This window comes from Silene latifolia, chromosome 4 (genome assembly GCF_048544455.1).
Source record: "Silene latifolia isolate original U9 population chromosome 4, ASM4854445v1, whole genome shotgun sequence".
In the NCBI taxonomy this organism is placed as follows: domain Eukaryota; kingdom Viridiplantae; phylum Streptophyta; class Magnoliopsida; order Caryophyllales; family Caryophyllaceae; genus Silene; species Silene latifolia.
The window spans coordinates 11,025,088-11,038,236 of NC_133529.1; positions in this window are offsets into that span (position 1 = coordinate 11,025,088).

Consider the following 13,149-nt stretch of genomic DNA (forward strand, 5'->3'; position numbering starts at 1 on the left):
TTCATATCAAAAGAATACGTAATTTTGACAATATTGAACGTGTATTTTTAATAGTAATCCGTATTTAGATATCGTTTTACAATTGACTGATATAAAACTATTTATCCAAGATTTTATATGTAATCTCTTTAACAGTATTACTGATATCTGGCTTACAACAATGTCTTACAAATACAACGCAATTGAACGCTAATATGATAAAGGAAGGGTGTATCACCCTATCAGGCTATCACCCCGAAAAAAGGTGTTGGTTGGGTTGGATTTATACCTTCGTTGTAAATAATAATGGAAGTAAACAAGAATTTGTGATTAAGTAAAGTAATTGACGATTTCTCAAAACTTTTACGTGCAACCGATGTATAGTTGTATACCTTAATATGATAAAGAGTTTTAATGTTTTATCAACTAAAACTCATTGCCAAATTTAGACTTATAGCCATCACATAAAGTCATCACAAATTGTGCACCTTAATAACCACAAATTCACAATATGCATATTAGCCAGATTTAACGATCTCACCACGTCAAACATGAGTTTAGTACACTTAAGAATTGCAATCGAACATCACAATTGATATAATGAAGGACGGGCACAGTTTAATCTTAAGTCAAGTCAATCTAACAAGGTTAGCTTACAAGTTCACCTATGTGAATCGTATGACTATATGAGTATATAAATATGAACTCAAAACACAATATAATGCTGTCAACGATTAAAATTTATGGTTTGAACAAACAATATTATCTGTACAATTAGCAAAGATTTACTTCAAATCGACATTTGAAAAGTAACATAACTTTAACAAAAAAAACTAGTTTTATACCCGTACAAAAAATGTACGGGGCGTAATAGCAGGCGCTATCATTAGATACATGAGCATATAATTGAGCGTGATTTAAGCGTTCAATACCGTGACAATATAAATAGTCAAATTTGGAGATTCGAATATTTGATAAATATTAGATTTGAATATCAGATAATATACAACCATATTTTATTAGAATTATATTTTAGGTATTTGACATGTTAGGCCCGTTGAATGTATGTAAATTATAACATTTTATGTAAATTGTGACATTTTAACTTATGTTTTTAACATAAGTAGTTAAAATATGAATAAAAGATAGAAATGAGAGGAATTGGGTTTAGGAGAGAAGATAATTAAATAGAGTAGAAAATATGGGGGAACCCACATGTTGAAACTCAACAACTAATGTGAATTCTTTAAAGAAACTCAGCTTTTATACTATGTAGATTGTTAACGGGCATATTTAAAATAGGAGGAATATGAGAAGGAAGTAGGTAACATGCAAAAACGGTTACAAAACATGTTAACTCCAAATCTCCATTTTAAGAAAAGACGACTAAAAAATAATTACAAAATCATTGACTAAAATAAAATTAGAAGTTGTGGCCATGTTCCCTAGCACTTTTTGTATAAATAAAAATAAAATAAAATAAAGCCAGTAGTTACTTAAAACAGTCATTTCTTGTACTCTGAAGTAGCTGATAACTTGGTAGTTGATTGTTCTTTCTACATTATTACATTACGGAGTATTAGTTAACTAAAGGGCAAATGAAAAATTAAAGTTCATGTTTCAAGGGTTTCAATGAGTTTTAACAAAACTATGACAAACGAAAAATTAAAGTCCATGTTTTGAGAATACGGGATGGATGTTCGGAACTTCAAATATCATCACAACTTGATATGTAGTATGAATGTGGTTTTAATTGTCAAGAGATATGAACAAATTGTTTATTATTCTTTTATTTATAAATATAATTATATGAATGTGAATGCAAGTATTGTGATTTCCAGAAGTTTATTTGATGATTTCAATGTTGTTATTACTTTTTACTCAATTATTTATTTACCTTTTATATTATAAGTTACGAATTTCATAGAACGATTAATGACTTTAATTTAAAAAATATGACGTTGGCATACAGGGGTGTATATTCCTATTACTCTCACATCACATGATAGTTGAGTACCATTATAATAACATAGAAATTTGAGTTACTACTTAATAAAAAGTAATAAAACAGAAAATAAGTTAAATAAATTATTATTTTAACAAGTGGTAACAAGTGTAGATAATTTTACAGAGCAGATCCTCTGTCCCATTTTATGTCCCATCTTGTGTCCCATCACCTCTCCTAATGACACATTAGCACTTTGATATATAATATTACCATTTTTATTATTTCGAGTGTGATGTGTCAAAATCTTAACGGAATGGGACACAAGATGGGACATAAAAGTGGGACAGGTGATCTCTACTGATAATTTTATACTACAATCGTGATATAAATGGTAAGCCTACATGTTGCAAATAATAACTACAAAATAGGGGAAAAAAATCTATTAAATTTAAGATGAGCTGAATTATAATAACAATAACGAGGATGATTAATTAACAATAAATCAACAACACACTAATAATAATAATAATAATAATAATAATAATAATAATAATAATAATAATAATAATAATAATAATAATATTTGATGGAGCATATTCTGCACCGCTGACCAAGTCAACATATTGAGCAAGGTCAAGGGTATCCACAGCAAAGTCAACGACTTAGACAGTCTAGCCGATGGAGCCCATCGGCTGTCCTGGGTCTCGGTCTCGGACAACTAGCCAGCCGGGACACAAATCCGCGTACTCATATCCAAGACCCTCGGCGAGCCTGCCACAGGTCCATCGGCCGAGGGTACAACGGTCTTTTCACCTAATAGCCACTTGGTCACTTGGCCACTACGTGACAAAAGGTGAATGCCTATAAATACTCCTCAATCTTCATTGAGGAAAGGATCCATAAATTGACCTAATAACCACTATTCATCTGGTAATATCTTATCTCTCTACAATATACTCTTAGCCAAGTAATAACAACTTACCTCTCTAAGTTAACTGACTTGAGCGTCGGAGTGAGTACGCTCGGCCAAAGCCGAGCCCTCAGTTTGTTCATCGTTTCAGGAAAGATCAAAGGAGAATTCAAGCAAGGACATCATTCTACTAGCTACGAGTGGTAACAAATATCTGCTCTGGAATTACACCCGGAACAATTGGCGCCGTCTGTGGGGAGTAGACACTAGAAGCTAGTCACATTCATTCCCAAACAACAAAAACAAAAACACAAGAAAAAACCCACCCCAAGAGCTAAGAAGATGTCGAAACAACAAGAGATAGTCGCAACCGACGAAGCCACATTCTACCAAGATGATACATTTCACCATTCTGGAGTAGTACAACCCTCCACCGGTGGAATAGTCCAACCGGAATTCGGAATGCCGATAATACCGGACACACCGCCGCCCGCCAACCAGGTCACCATCATGGGACAGGTGGTTGACGTAGCAAAAGCGAAGACACTCCTGGACCTGGTGGGAGTACACCGGCTCACACAGGCACGCCGACACGAGCGGCGGAAGCCGTCCAGGAGACCAGGGCCCAGGGCGTGACTCCAAGAAACTTGAACGGAGCACTGGGAGAAGCAGACCCTATCAAGACGCCGGAGGAGCCCAAAGTGGTCGTGGTAAACGTAAGTCCATCTCGCACTCGGGAGGGGACGGCGTCGCCGCAACACCGACGAGGCACACCCCGGGGGAACCAGCGAAGCCCGACTCAGGAGAGTCGGAGAAGAAGCCCAAGTCGGAGAAGGAGTCCTTCCCGCTACGAGGAGAGAAGCCGGACTAGGAATGCGAGGAGTCGGTCGCCGCGTGTCATTCGACACGTGGTCAAACAGCCCCTCAGTGACTATGTCCTAGCCACCGCCGTGCCACCCAAGCTGAAGTTGCCGTCGCTCACATACAAAGGAGATAGTGACCCAACCGACCACGCCGAGGCCTTTGAGTCTCACATGTCGGTATGGGAGCAGCCCGATGAGGTCTGGTGCCGGGTATTCCCAACGACTCTGCATGGGATGGCTCAGAGTTGGTACAAGGGGCTTCCCGACGGCTCGGTATATTGTTTCGCCGACCTAAAGGACGCCTTCTTAGCCCAGTACTCTTGCAACAAAAGGACGGTCGTGGAGACGTCGGACCTCCTAACTATCAAACAGGAGGAGGGCGAGTCTCTACGAAGCTATGTGAAGAGGTTCGACGGCAAGGTTCGCAGATTCGGAGATCAACCCCGAAGGGCGGCTTTCGCGATCGATGAAGGGCCTCCCAAAGGGAAGCTTAAAAGACGAACTCATCAAGCACGGGGGCCTGGGCCTGGACGCCGCAAGGAAGATGGCCGACCAGGCCATCAAGGTGGAAGATTACCACAAGACCTGGGTAGGCCCCAGCGAGGCCGAGCCCTCAGAGAAGAAAAGCGCCGGGATGACGGCCGGATGAGACGCCGCGACACTAACGTGTCGCGGTCGATGAGAAACGCCGTGACAATAACAGGTCACGGTCGATAGATCGCCGGGAAGCGGGGACAAGACGGGCGCCGGGGAGTTCGGGAATGTTTTACCAAAGGCATTACCATGATAAAACCCCTCGTCGGTCGCATCGCCGCCGAGGTCTTCACCCGAGCAGAACGAGGGCAAAAGTGGGAGCGGCCTCCCAAGCCCAAGGGAGACGGTGGACGCAAACCGATCTGCGAGTACCATGGTTGCGCCGGCCACCTCATCGACAATCGCGCACACGAAGAACGCCATTGAAGAGCTAATCCGAAAGGGTGCCTCGACAAGTATGTGGCCAAAGGCCGAGGAAGCGACGCCGGCGGCTCGGATAAGAAATCCGTTTTTCAACGGATAGGAGTTATCCATGTAGTCATCGGAGGTAACGAGAACGGTGGGTCGGCTCATGGGCACAAACGGCACCTGAACGAGCTGTATCAGGCCATCAACTTTGTGCCCAATACAGCGACCCCCGCCTCCAACATTCCCGATATGACTATCGGAGGGAAGGACTACGAGGGAGTCATCGCCCCTCACAGCGACCCACTCGTAGTCAACTTGGACATATCCAACCACCTAGTGAAGAGATGTCTGATAGACACAGGCGCCTACACGAACATCATGTTCGGGAGTGCTTCCACGACCTCTACCGAGAATCAAGGACTTGAGCCCCGCACCCATCCACTATACGACTTCTCCGGTGGCCGGTACCCCGGGTTCAATCAGACTCCCGGTGATGTTCGGCGAGGGGAATGCGGCCAAGAATGTCCTAGCCGAGTTCGTCGTCATCAACGGCTCATCCGCCTACAACGCCCTGATAGGCCGAGTTACTCTGAGCGATGCCGACGCAGTGATGTCCATCCGGGCCCTGACACTAATGTATGTCTCGGACCGGGGGGAAGCGCATAAGCTCGTCTCCAAAGACGAGAAGGACGAGATGGTCAACATCCAGATATCTGCCAGGGTATGCAACATGCAATCCCTCAAAGTGGCGAAGCAGTCGGAGAAGGGGAAAAGCTCATCCTCACAACCAAAGGGCGACCTTATGGATGCAACCGACGGCCTGACGGGGGAAGGGCGCCTCTAATGAGGCATTAGGAAACTGATAGACCTTGTATAGCGCCGGAGGTGCCCAAAACAGCTGTGGGCACCCCGACGCATGTTAATATCGAATGTAAAATCGACCAAGTCTCTCATGAAGATGTCCATTTCCCCCATAAATCACCAGCAGGAAGAAAGAAGCCGACGCCGTCTCATACTGTCGATTCGACAAGAGCGGTAGTCGTTGAAAGAAGCCGACGCCGTCTCATACTGTCGATTCGACAAGAGCGGCAGTCGTTGAAAGAAGCCGACGCCGTCTCATACTGTCGATTCGACAAGAGCGGCAGTCGTTGAAAGAAGCCGACGCCGTCTCATACTGTCGATTCGACAAGAGCGGCAGTCGTTGAAAGAAGCCGACGCCGTCTCATACTGTCGATTCGACAAGAGCGGATCGTTAAGAAAAGAAGCCGAATCGTCTCATCCGTCGATTCGACAAGAGCGGCGATCGTTGAAAGAAGCCGACGCCGTCTCATCTGTCGATTCGACAAGAGCGGCGATCGTTGAAAGAAGCCGACGCCGTCTCATCTGTCGATTCGACAAGAGAGCGATCGTTGAAAGAAGCCGACGCCGTCTCATCTTTGTCGATTCGACAAGAGCGGCGATCGTTGAAAGAAGCCGACGCCGTCTCATACTGTCGATTCGACAAGAGCGGCGATCGTTGAAAGAGGCCGACGCGTCTCATCTTGTCGATTCGACAAGAGCGCAGTCGTTATGAAGAAATGTAGCGCTGTGGCGATCACCCCAAATAGTAGACGCTTGGCGATCACTTAAAGTGGTAGACGCCGCGTAACACGCTATCCAGGACGCTGACTCACACTGTCATAGACAAGAGCGGTGGTCCCCATGAAGAAATGTAGTCTTTGGGGGTCACCCCAAATAGTAGACGCTTCGGCAGTCACTTAAAGTGGTAGACGCCGCGTAACACGCTATCCGGACGCCGACTCTTACTGTCGTACCGACAAGAGCGGCCGTCTCCATCAGAAAGCAGACACCGCGACAGTCGCGGCCAGCGCAGTTGATAAACAAATCAAAATGCCTTAAAAGCGTTAAAAACAGTTGAGATGCACACTCTAAACTGCCTCGGCCAAATCAAGGCTCAAACCAAAAGAGACGCTCAATTAGTAACGTAAGAGGGCAACTCGGACAAAAACGAGAAAAGACCTCGGCCAAGCCAGAGGCAAAAGTGGAAACACTAAATACCGTTGAGACGCTCAAAAGAAATAAGAAAAAGACCTCGGCCATGCCGAAGGCAAAGGAAGCAAACTCTTATTAATAATAACGGGTTACAGGTGGAAAGAATGCAGACGACGGCCGTCCCCATCGGGGTAAGCCGAAACACAACCTACCAAAGTTGTACAAAATGCAAGGAAAGAAAGGCAAAAAATACAAATATGTCATTTGAAGCGCCAAAAGATAGCAGGGAGGAAGGCCTAAATAATTGGCTCCCAAACAGCCAAAACAGATCTGCTGTAAACTTGTTCTCATCAAGCAGCACATAGTAGTGTATGAGGAGCTGAAGCAGATCTGCTGTAAACTTGTTCTCATCAAGCAGCACATAGTAGTGTATGAGGAGCTGAAGCAGATCTGCTGTAAACTTGTTCTCATCAAGCAGCCCATGGTATTAGTGAGGAGCTGAAGCTATCTGAGACGCTGGCAGAAACCGCCCGCCTTCCTATGCCTGTCGCTGCTCACCATCGACAGCGGCAGCCACATCTTCTTCAACAGGCAACCCAGCAGCTTCTCTAGCAGCCTCCTCTTTGGCCTCAGCGTCATCAGCCGCCCTCATTCTCTCAGCTTCCTCCTTGGCCGCCTTAGCCTTCTCAGCAAGAGCAGCTTTCTCCGCGGCCGCCTCCTTCTCAATCTTCGCCCTCACCGCCTCCTTGGCCCTCTCCGCCACGGCATTCTCCTTAGCCTCGAGCTTATCCTCAAGCAGCTCGTCATATTTGCCCCACGGAAAGGAACCATCAAGAGGGTAAAGCTCCCCGATCACTTCCCTAGCAGCTCCTTCGGCCAAGTCCCGAAATTCAGCGCACAGGTTGGGGAGCATGACGGTTTGGAGCATCTCAATGTCCTCCTCCTTTTGCTTGATGATGGCCTCTTTGCTCCGGATCACCTCCGCCTGGGCCTCAAACAAGTCCCTAAACTCGTTCCTCTGCCGAAGAAAGAGGTCGGCGCGCCCCTGAACAAAGCTAAACTTCTCCGACAGCTTCACAGCTTCGGCTGCCGCAGCCTCGGCCTTCGCTCTCTCAGCGAGGACCTCCTTTTCAGCGTCCTCCCTGAGTTTTCTCTCAGCCAAGAGCGCCTTCTCAGCATCTCCCCTAAGCGTCCGCTCATTGAGAAGATCCAGCTTTGCCGACGCAGCCACCCGCTTAATGGCATTACGCTCGTAAACAGCTCGAGCCACGGCCTTCTCCCCGCTCCACGAGACGAGCACCGGTAACCACGTTCCACCTCGCCAGCTCCCTAATTAGCTTCGTGCCTTCCTCTATAAGCTGGGAGACGGAAGCCTTCTGGGATGAAGGGACGGTGGTGACATTTGACCACCGACTGCGGCGGGAGTGGGAAGCCCTCTGGGATGAAGGGTTGACGGAGGCGCCTTGATCACCAACCTGCGCAGAGGTCCCCTCCACCTGATGCCCAACGAGAGCAGAAGCCGGCTGCGGCTGATCTACAAAAATTTAATAAAGGCATCAGTATCAACATGTATCGACGTATCGGAAAACAAGTCATCAGGGGCACCTAATGACCTGGCTAGATTTGAGCCACGAGATAGATAGGTACCTTGCCTGGCCTTCTTGGCCGGAGGAGGCACTTCCTTGCCAGCGGTAGGGGCTGTCCTTTTCCTCTTACAGACAAGGGGAGATTCCTCCGCATCGGAGTCCCCTTCAGAAGGAATATCAACAATCTCCACCGTCTCCTTCTTGGGGGGAGGGATGGGAGGTGGAGCCGGCGTTGACGTCTTCGCCGCCGAAGACGTTGTTTTCCGCGTCCGACGCACTACACCGCTAACGACCCTCGCCTGAGCCTCCTCCACGCTCAAGCCCTTCAGCCGTTGTTCCATAAGATCACTCGGCGACTTCCTGCGGTCGTGGGCTGAAGCCTTGGATGTAAGTTAGCAACGGTTCCATCTTTGTGCAGCCCCATTCTCCGAAGAATATCCTCAGACAAGTCCTTTCCAAAGTGGTCTGCGAAAGAAACAAAGCAAGAGTTAGAGCAGAGGAAATAAACCGAAATTCGAGGAGCAAGAGCATTAAGAGCGGCGATGGGCCTCACACCGACCCCACTCACCCAGTGCTAGGGCCGGTATGAAGCCGACATGGCAGAGCGGCTCATCCTGAAGGATGATCTGCGTCGGGGGAATCCATTTTTTCGGCACCCCACTCTTGTCCACCTCAAAGAGCCTCATTGCCAGCCTCTCATCCTCCTGGAGATAGACACTGCTGGCATCCATTTTGAGCTTCTTCCGGGAAACCCATCTATCGTGCTCCGCCTGAGTCTCACACCGCAAGTTAACTTGGTGCTGAAAAGAGCAGGGCAACGGATAGTCACCCGGCACCTTAACGTACACCCACTGGCCTTGCCAGTCCTTGCAAGAAGAAAGTTTGTTGACAGAGACATAACCCGGCTCCATCTCCACACTGTACCATCCGACACGGCCAGAAAATGGTTTAAGATGGTGTAGCCGGCGGAATAAATTCACCGTTGGAGCCTCTCCCTTGAAGAGACAGAGCCAGACAAAGCCGATTATGGTCCTAATAGCCAACGGGTGCAGTTGTGCAACGGCAACGTTCATGGCTCTAATAATGGCCATGACGTACACATTCAGCGGAAACCGGAGCCCGAACTCCAAATGCCGCATATACACGCCAATGTGGCCCGGTGGGGGGCAACAGACGGCCTGACCCTCCTCAGGGATAACAATTTCGTATCCCCTACCGAAGAAAAAATGGCCCTCGAAAAATTTCTCGCCTGAACAACTGGCGAGCTTATGAGTCCAAGCACGGTCAGAACGGACCTTACAGGCGTCGCCATGATCCATAACATACTGCCTCCCTTCATTAGGACGAGGCCTTTCCACTTCATCACCGAAATCATCACCAAAATCACCATAGGAGTCATCATCCTCCCATTCCTCCAAAATTTGAGGATCAACTTCAGGAGAAGGAGACCTAGGGCCCCCCGACGCAGGTTTACTAGGTCCAGCATCAGCAGAAGACATGTTCACAACAAATTACTAGCAAGATAAAAAAGAATTTGTTTGATTACCTTGAAGAAATACACTCGCCGGATCGAAGACCGAAGATTTGAAGAAAAGAAAGCCCTTGAAAGTTTAGAGAGATGAAGATTTTGGGAGAAAATTTTCGAAAATTTGAGGAAATGAAAGTAATGGCCAAAATCACGGAATAACTGCCCTATTTATAGGGAAAAGCCCACAAAGAAGGACCAATCAGGGCACAGCCCATGAAGCGTCAACCAATCAGCGAACAGACACGTGTCGGACATGCAACCACGGAATGTCAATTGTTGCAACAGTTAAATGTCAATCAACGCTACAGTAACCAAGCGTATTCAACACGCCCATTCACATCTCTTCGCCTGTTCATCTCCCTCAACAAATTCCTAGGTACCTGCTCTCTGCCGGCCACATGATCGACCAAGCCAGCAAGCACCGGCAGGGGGCAATCAAAAATAACCGGCACTCTCAGCCCTGGTCTCGGCCAGCGTCACATTCTTTCCCACATCGGATACCCTTTACGCATCCATGTGGAGGGGGGATATGGTACGGCGGCCTAACAAGAACCACGCCGATGCATCAGAAGAAGCCGATACCAGAAATTTTTCCAAAAATACTTACGCAGAATATACGCTCAACATACATCGGAGCCCATACCACGGCATAGACTACGCTGGGGGAAAATTGATGGGGCATATTCTGCACCGCTGACCAAGTCAACATATTGAGCAAGGTCAAGGGTATCCACAGCAAAGTCAACGACTTAGACAGTCTAGCCGATGGAGCCCATCGGCCTGTCACCTGGGTCTCGGCCAGACAACTAGCCAGCCGGGACACAAATCCGCGTACTCATATCCAAGACCCTCGGCGAGCCTGCCACAGGTCCATCGGCCGAGGGTACAACGGTCTTTTCACCTAATAGCCACTTGGCCACTTGGCCACTACGTGACAAAAGGTGAATGCCTATAAATACTCCTCAATCTTCATTGAGGAAAGGATCCATAAATTGACCTAATAACCACTATTCATCTGGTAATATCTTATCTCTCTACAATATACTCTTAGCCAAGTAATAACAACTTACCTCTCTAAGTTAACTGACTTAAGCGTCGGAGTGAGTACGCTCGGCCAAAGCCGAGCCCTCAGTTTGTTCATCGTTTCAGGAAAGATCAAAGGAGAATTCAAGCAAGGACATCATTCTACTAGCTACGAGTGGTAACAAATATCTGCTCTGGAATTACACCCGGAACAATATTAAATAAATATTAATAAAAACTATTAAGTTTAAGATGAGCAGATGAGATGAGCTGAATTTAGTGGAGTTGAGCTGAACTAAACTTAGCTGAGCTGGGCTGAACTAAATGGAGTTGAACTGAGCTTAACTGAGCTGAACTGAATGGAGCTGAACTAAACTGAACTGAATGGAGCTGAGCTGAACTGAATGGAGCTGAATAGAGCTTAGGTGAGCTGAAAATAAGTCAGAACGAATAGGACCTTAGTTTTTTTTTGTTAAGAAAAAAATATATGCACATAATAAGTCACATAACTTACACACAGGTAGACAGGCAAAAGCAACTCGATGCGATTGACTCGATCGGAAAAGGCTGACCCGAGGCTCGAAATTGACCTGAATTACATCACCCAAATGTGACCCAAAACTCAAATTAACCTGACCGGCCCAAATTCGAGTCATGTAGGACAAGATCATTTTTCAAACAACAGTTAATTTATGATGAAGAAGATTTTTTTTTGAAACATTCCCACATTTAACAAAGGGTTAGACATGCCCATTTATCTTAGTAAAACTAATATTAAAAATTATACATGTCATAAATTGTTACAAGTAATTTTTATCATGTCAATTTTGGACGGATAAATTTCATATGAAAATGATTTTACCCTGCTCCTTATACTTTTTTAATATTAATCACACAAAGCGCCTAAAACACAAATAAATAATCGCTATAAAAATACCCTTCTATCATCATAAATTCCCGAAAGCTAATATAACGATATTACCCGGGCAACGCCCGGACTTGAAACCTAGTATATACAAATACGATGGCACAATTTTCCTATTAAAATTAGGAAATAATTAAATATTATTTACAATTTTTCTATTAAAATTAGGAAATAATTAAATATTTAAAAAAATTCCTATTACAACTTAGAAAATTATACACTTATTATTATTATTATTAAAATAAATTATTTATTTACAATTTTTTAATTAAAACTCATTTTATTAAAATACTAGTTTGAATGCCCGTGCGTTGCAACGGGGTAATTAGCTTATTTATAATGTAAAAAAAAAACGTTATAAGTGTTTAATATTTACATTATATGTCTAATAATTTGTTTACATATTATTAAAATATCTCTTTCAAAAAAATAAAAGATTAATATATACGTGGGTTAACTCTTGTTTATAATTATATAATCACCCCACCTTATATTAATCGTTCGATGTGGGACAATTCTACTATTTATAAGTAATATATTCACAAAAATTGAATTTTTTTTTATGTGGGACAATTCTAATATTTATACGTAATATATATTTATCAAACCTGCATTATTTTTCAATGTGGGACAAATAACATACTCAGAATTACACCATCTTTTTTGCACTTAGTTCGACATCCAACCAGATCTCGAATACCGAATACAGACAATTGTTACTCATTATATCTAATAGTTATATTTAAATTTAATAATATGATCAAGTACTTTCCATTAATATTTGTACATTGTTTTTCTTCAAAAAAATTTAAAATAATTGAGATACGGAAATTTTCCGTATTACCCCTTAGTTTTGTTAGATTTTTCAGGTACCCCTACTTTTAAAAATCTGCCTATCGTAGTTTTGAGGTTCCATTTTTTTGCCCATGGTACCCCCTAATGTAAAGGCTGTTAAATGGACGTTAAGTTTGATGGCGTGACAATAAAATAACAATTAAAAAATAATACCCCCTTTATTGTTTTATTGGTACGGATATCTCTCTTTTAAATGCAAATTTAATTAACTATATCATTATAATATTCACTACTACAAATCCAGGCAACTACAACGCCCCTTTAACAACGATTATTCACGAAAATCACAATAGACGTTGTAGAATGTATGACGCGAATTTTACTAAAATAAATTACAACGGGTATGGTTATAAAAACCGTTGTTATTAGTTTTAACAACGGGTCACACATGCACAACCGTTGTTAATAATTTGGCGCAAAATTGGCGCAAAGTTAGTGAAAAGTAATCACAACGGTTATTTTTGAAACCCGTTGTTAAAACTTATTTAACAACGGGTGTTTTTTACAACCGTTGTTAAAACATATTTCACAACGGTTGTTGTTTAATAACCGTTGTCAATACCTTCCATACTATAAACCACACAAACAAGTCATCTGC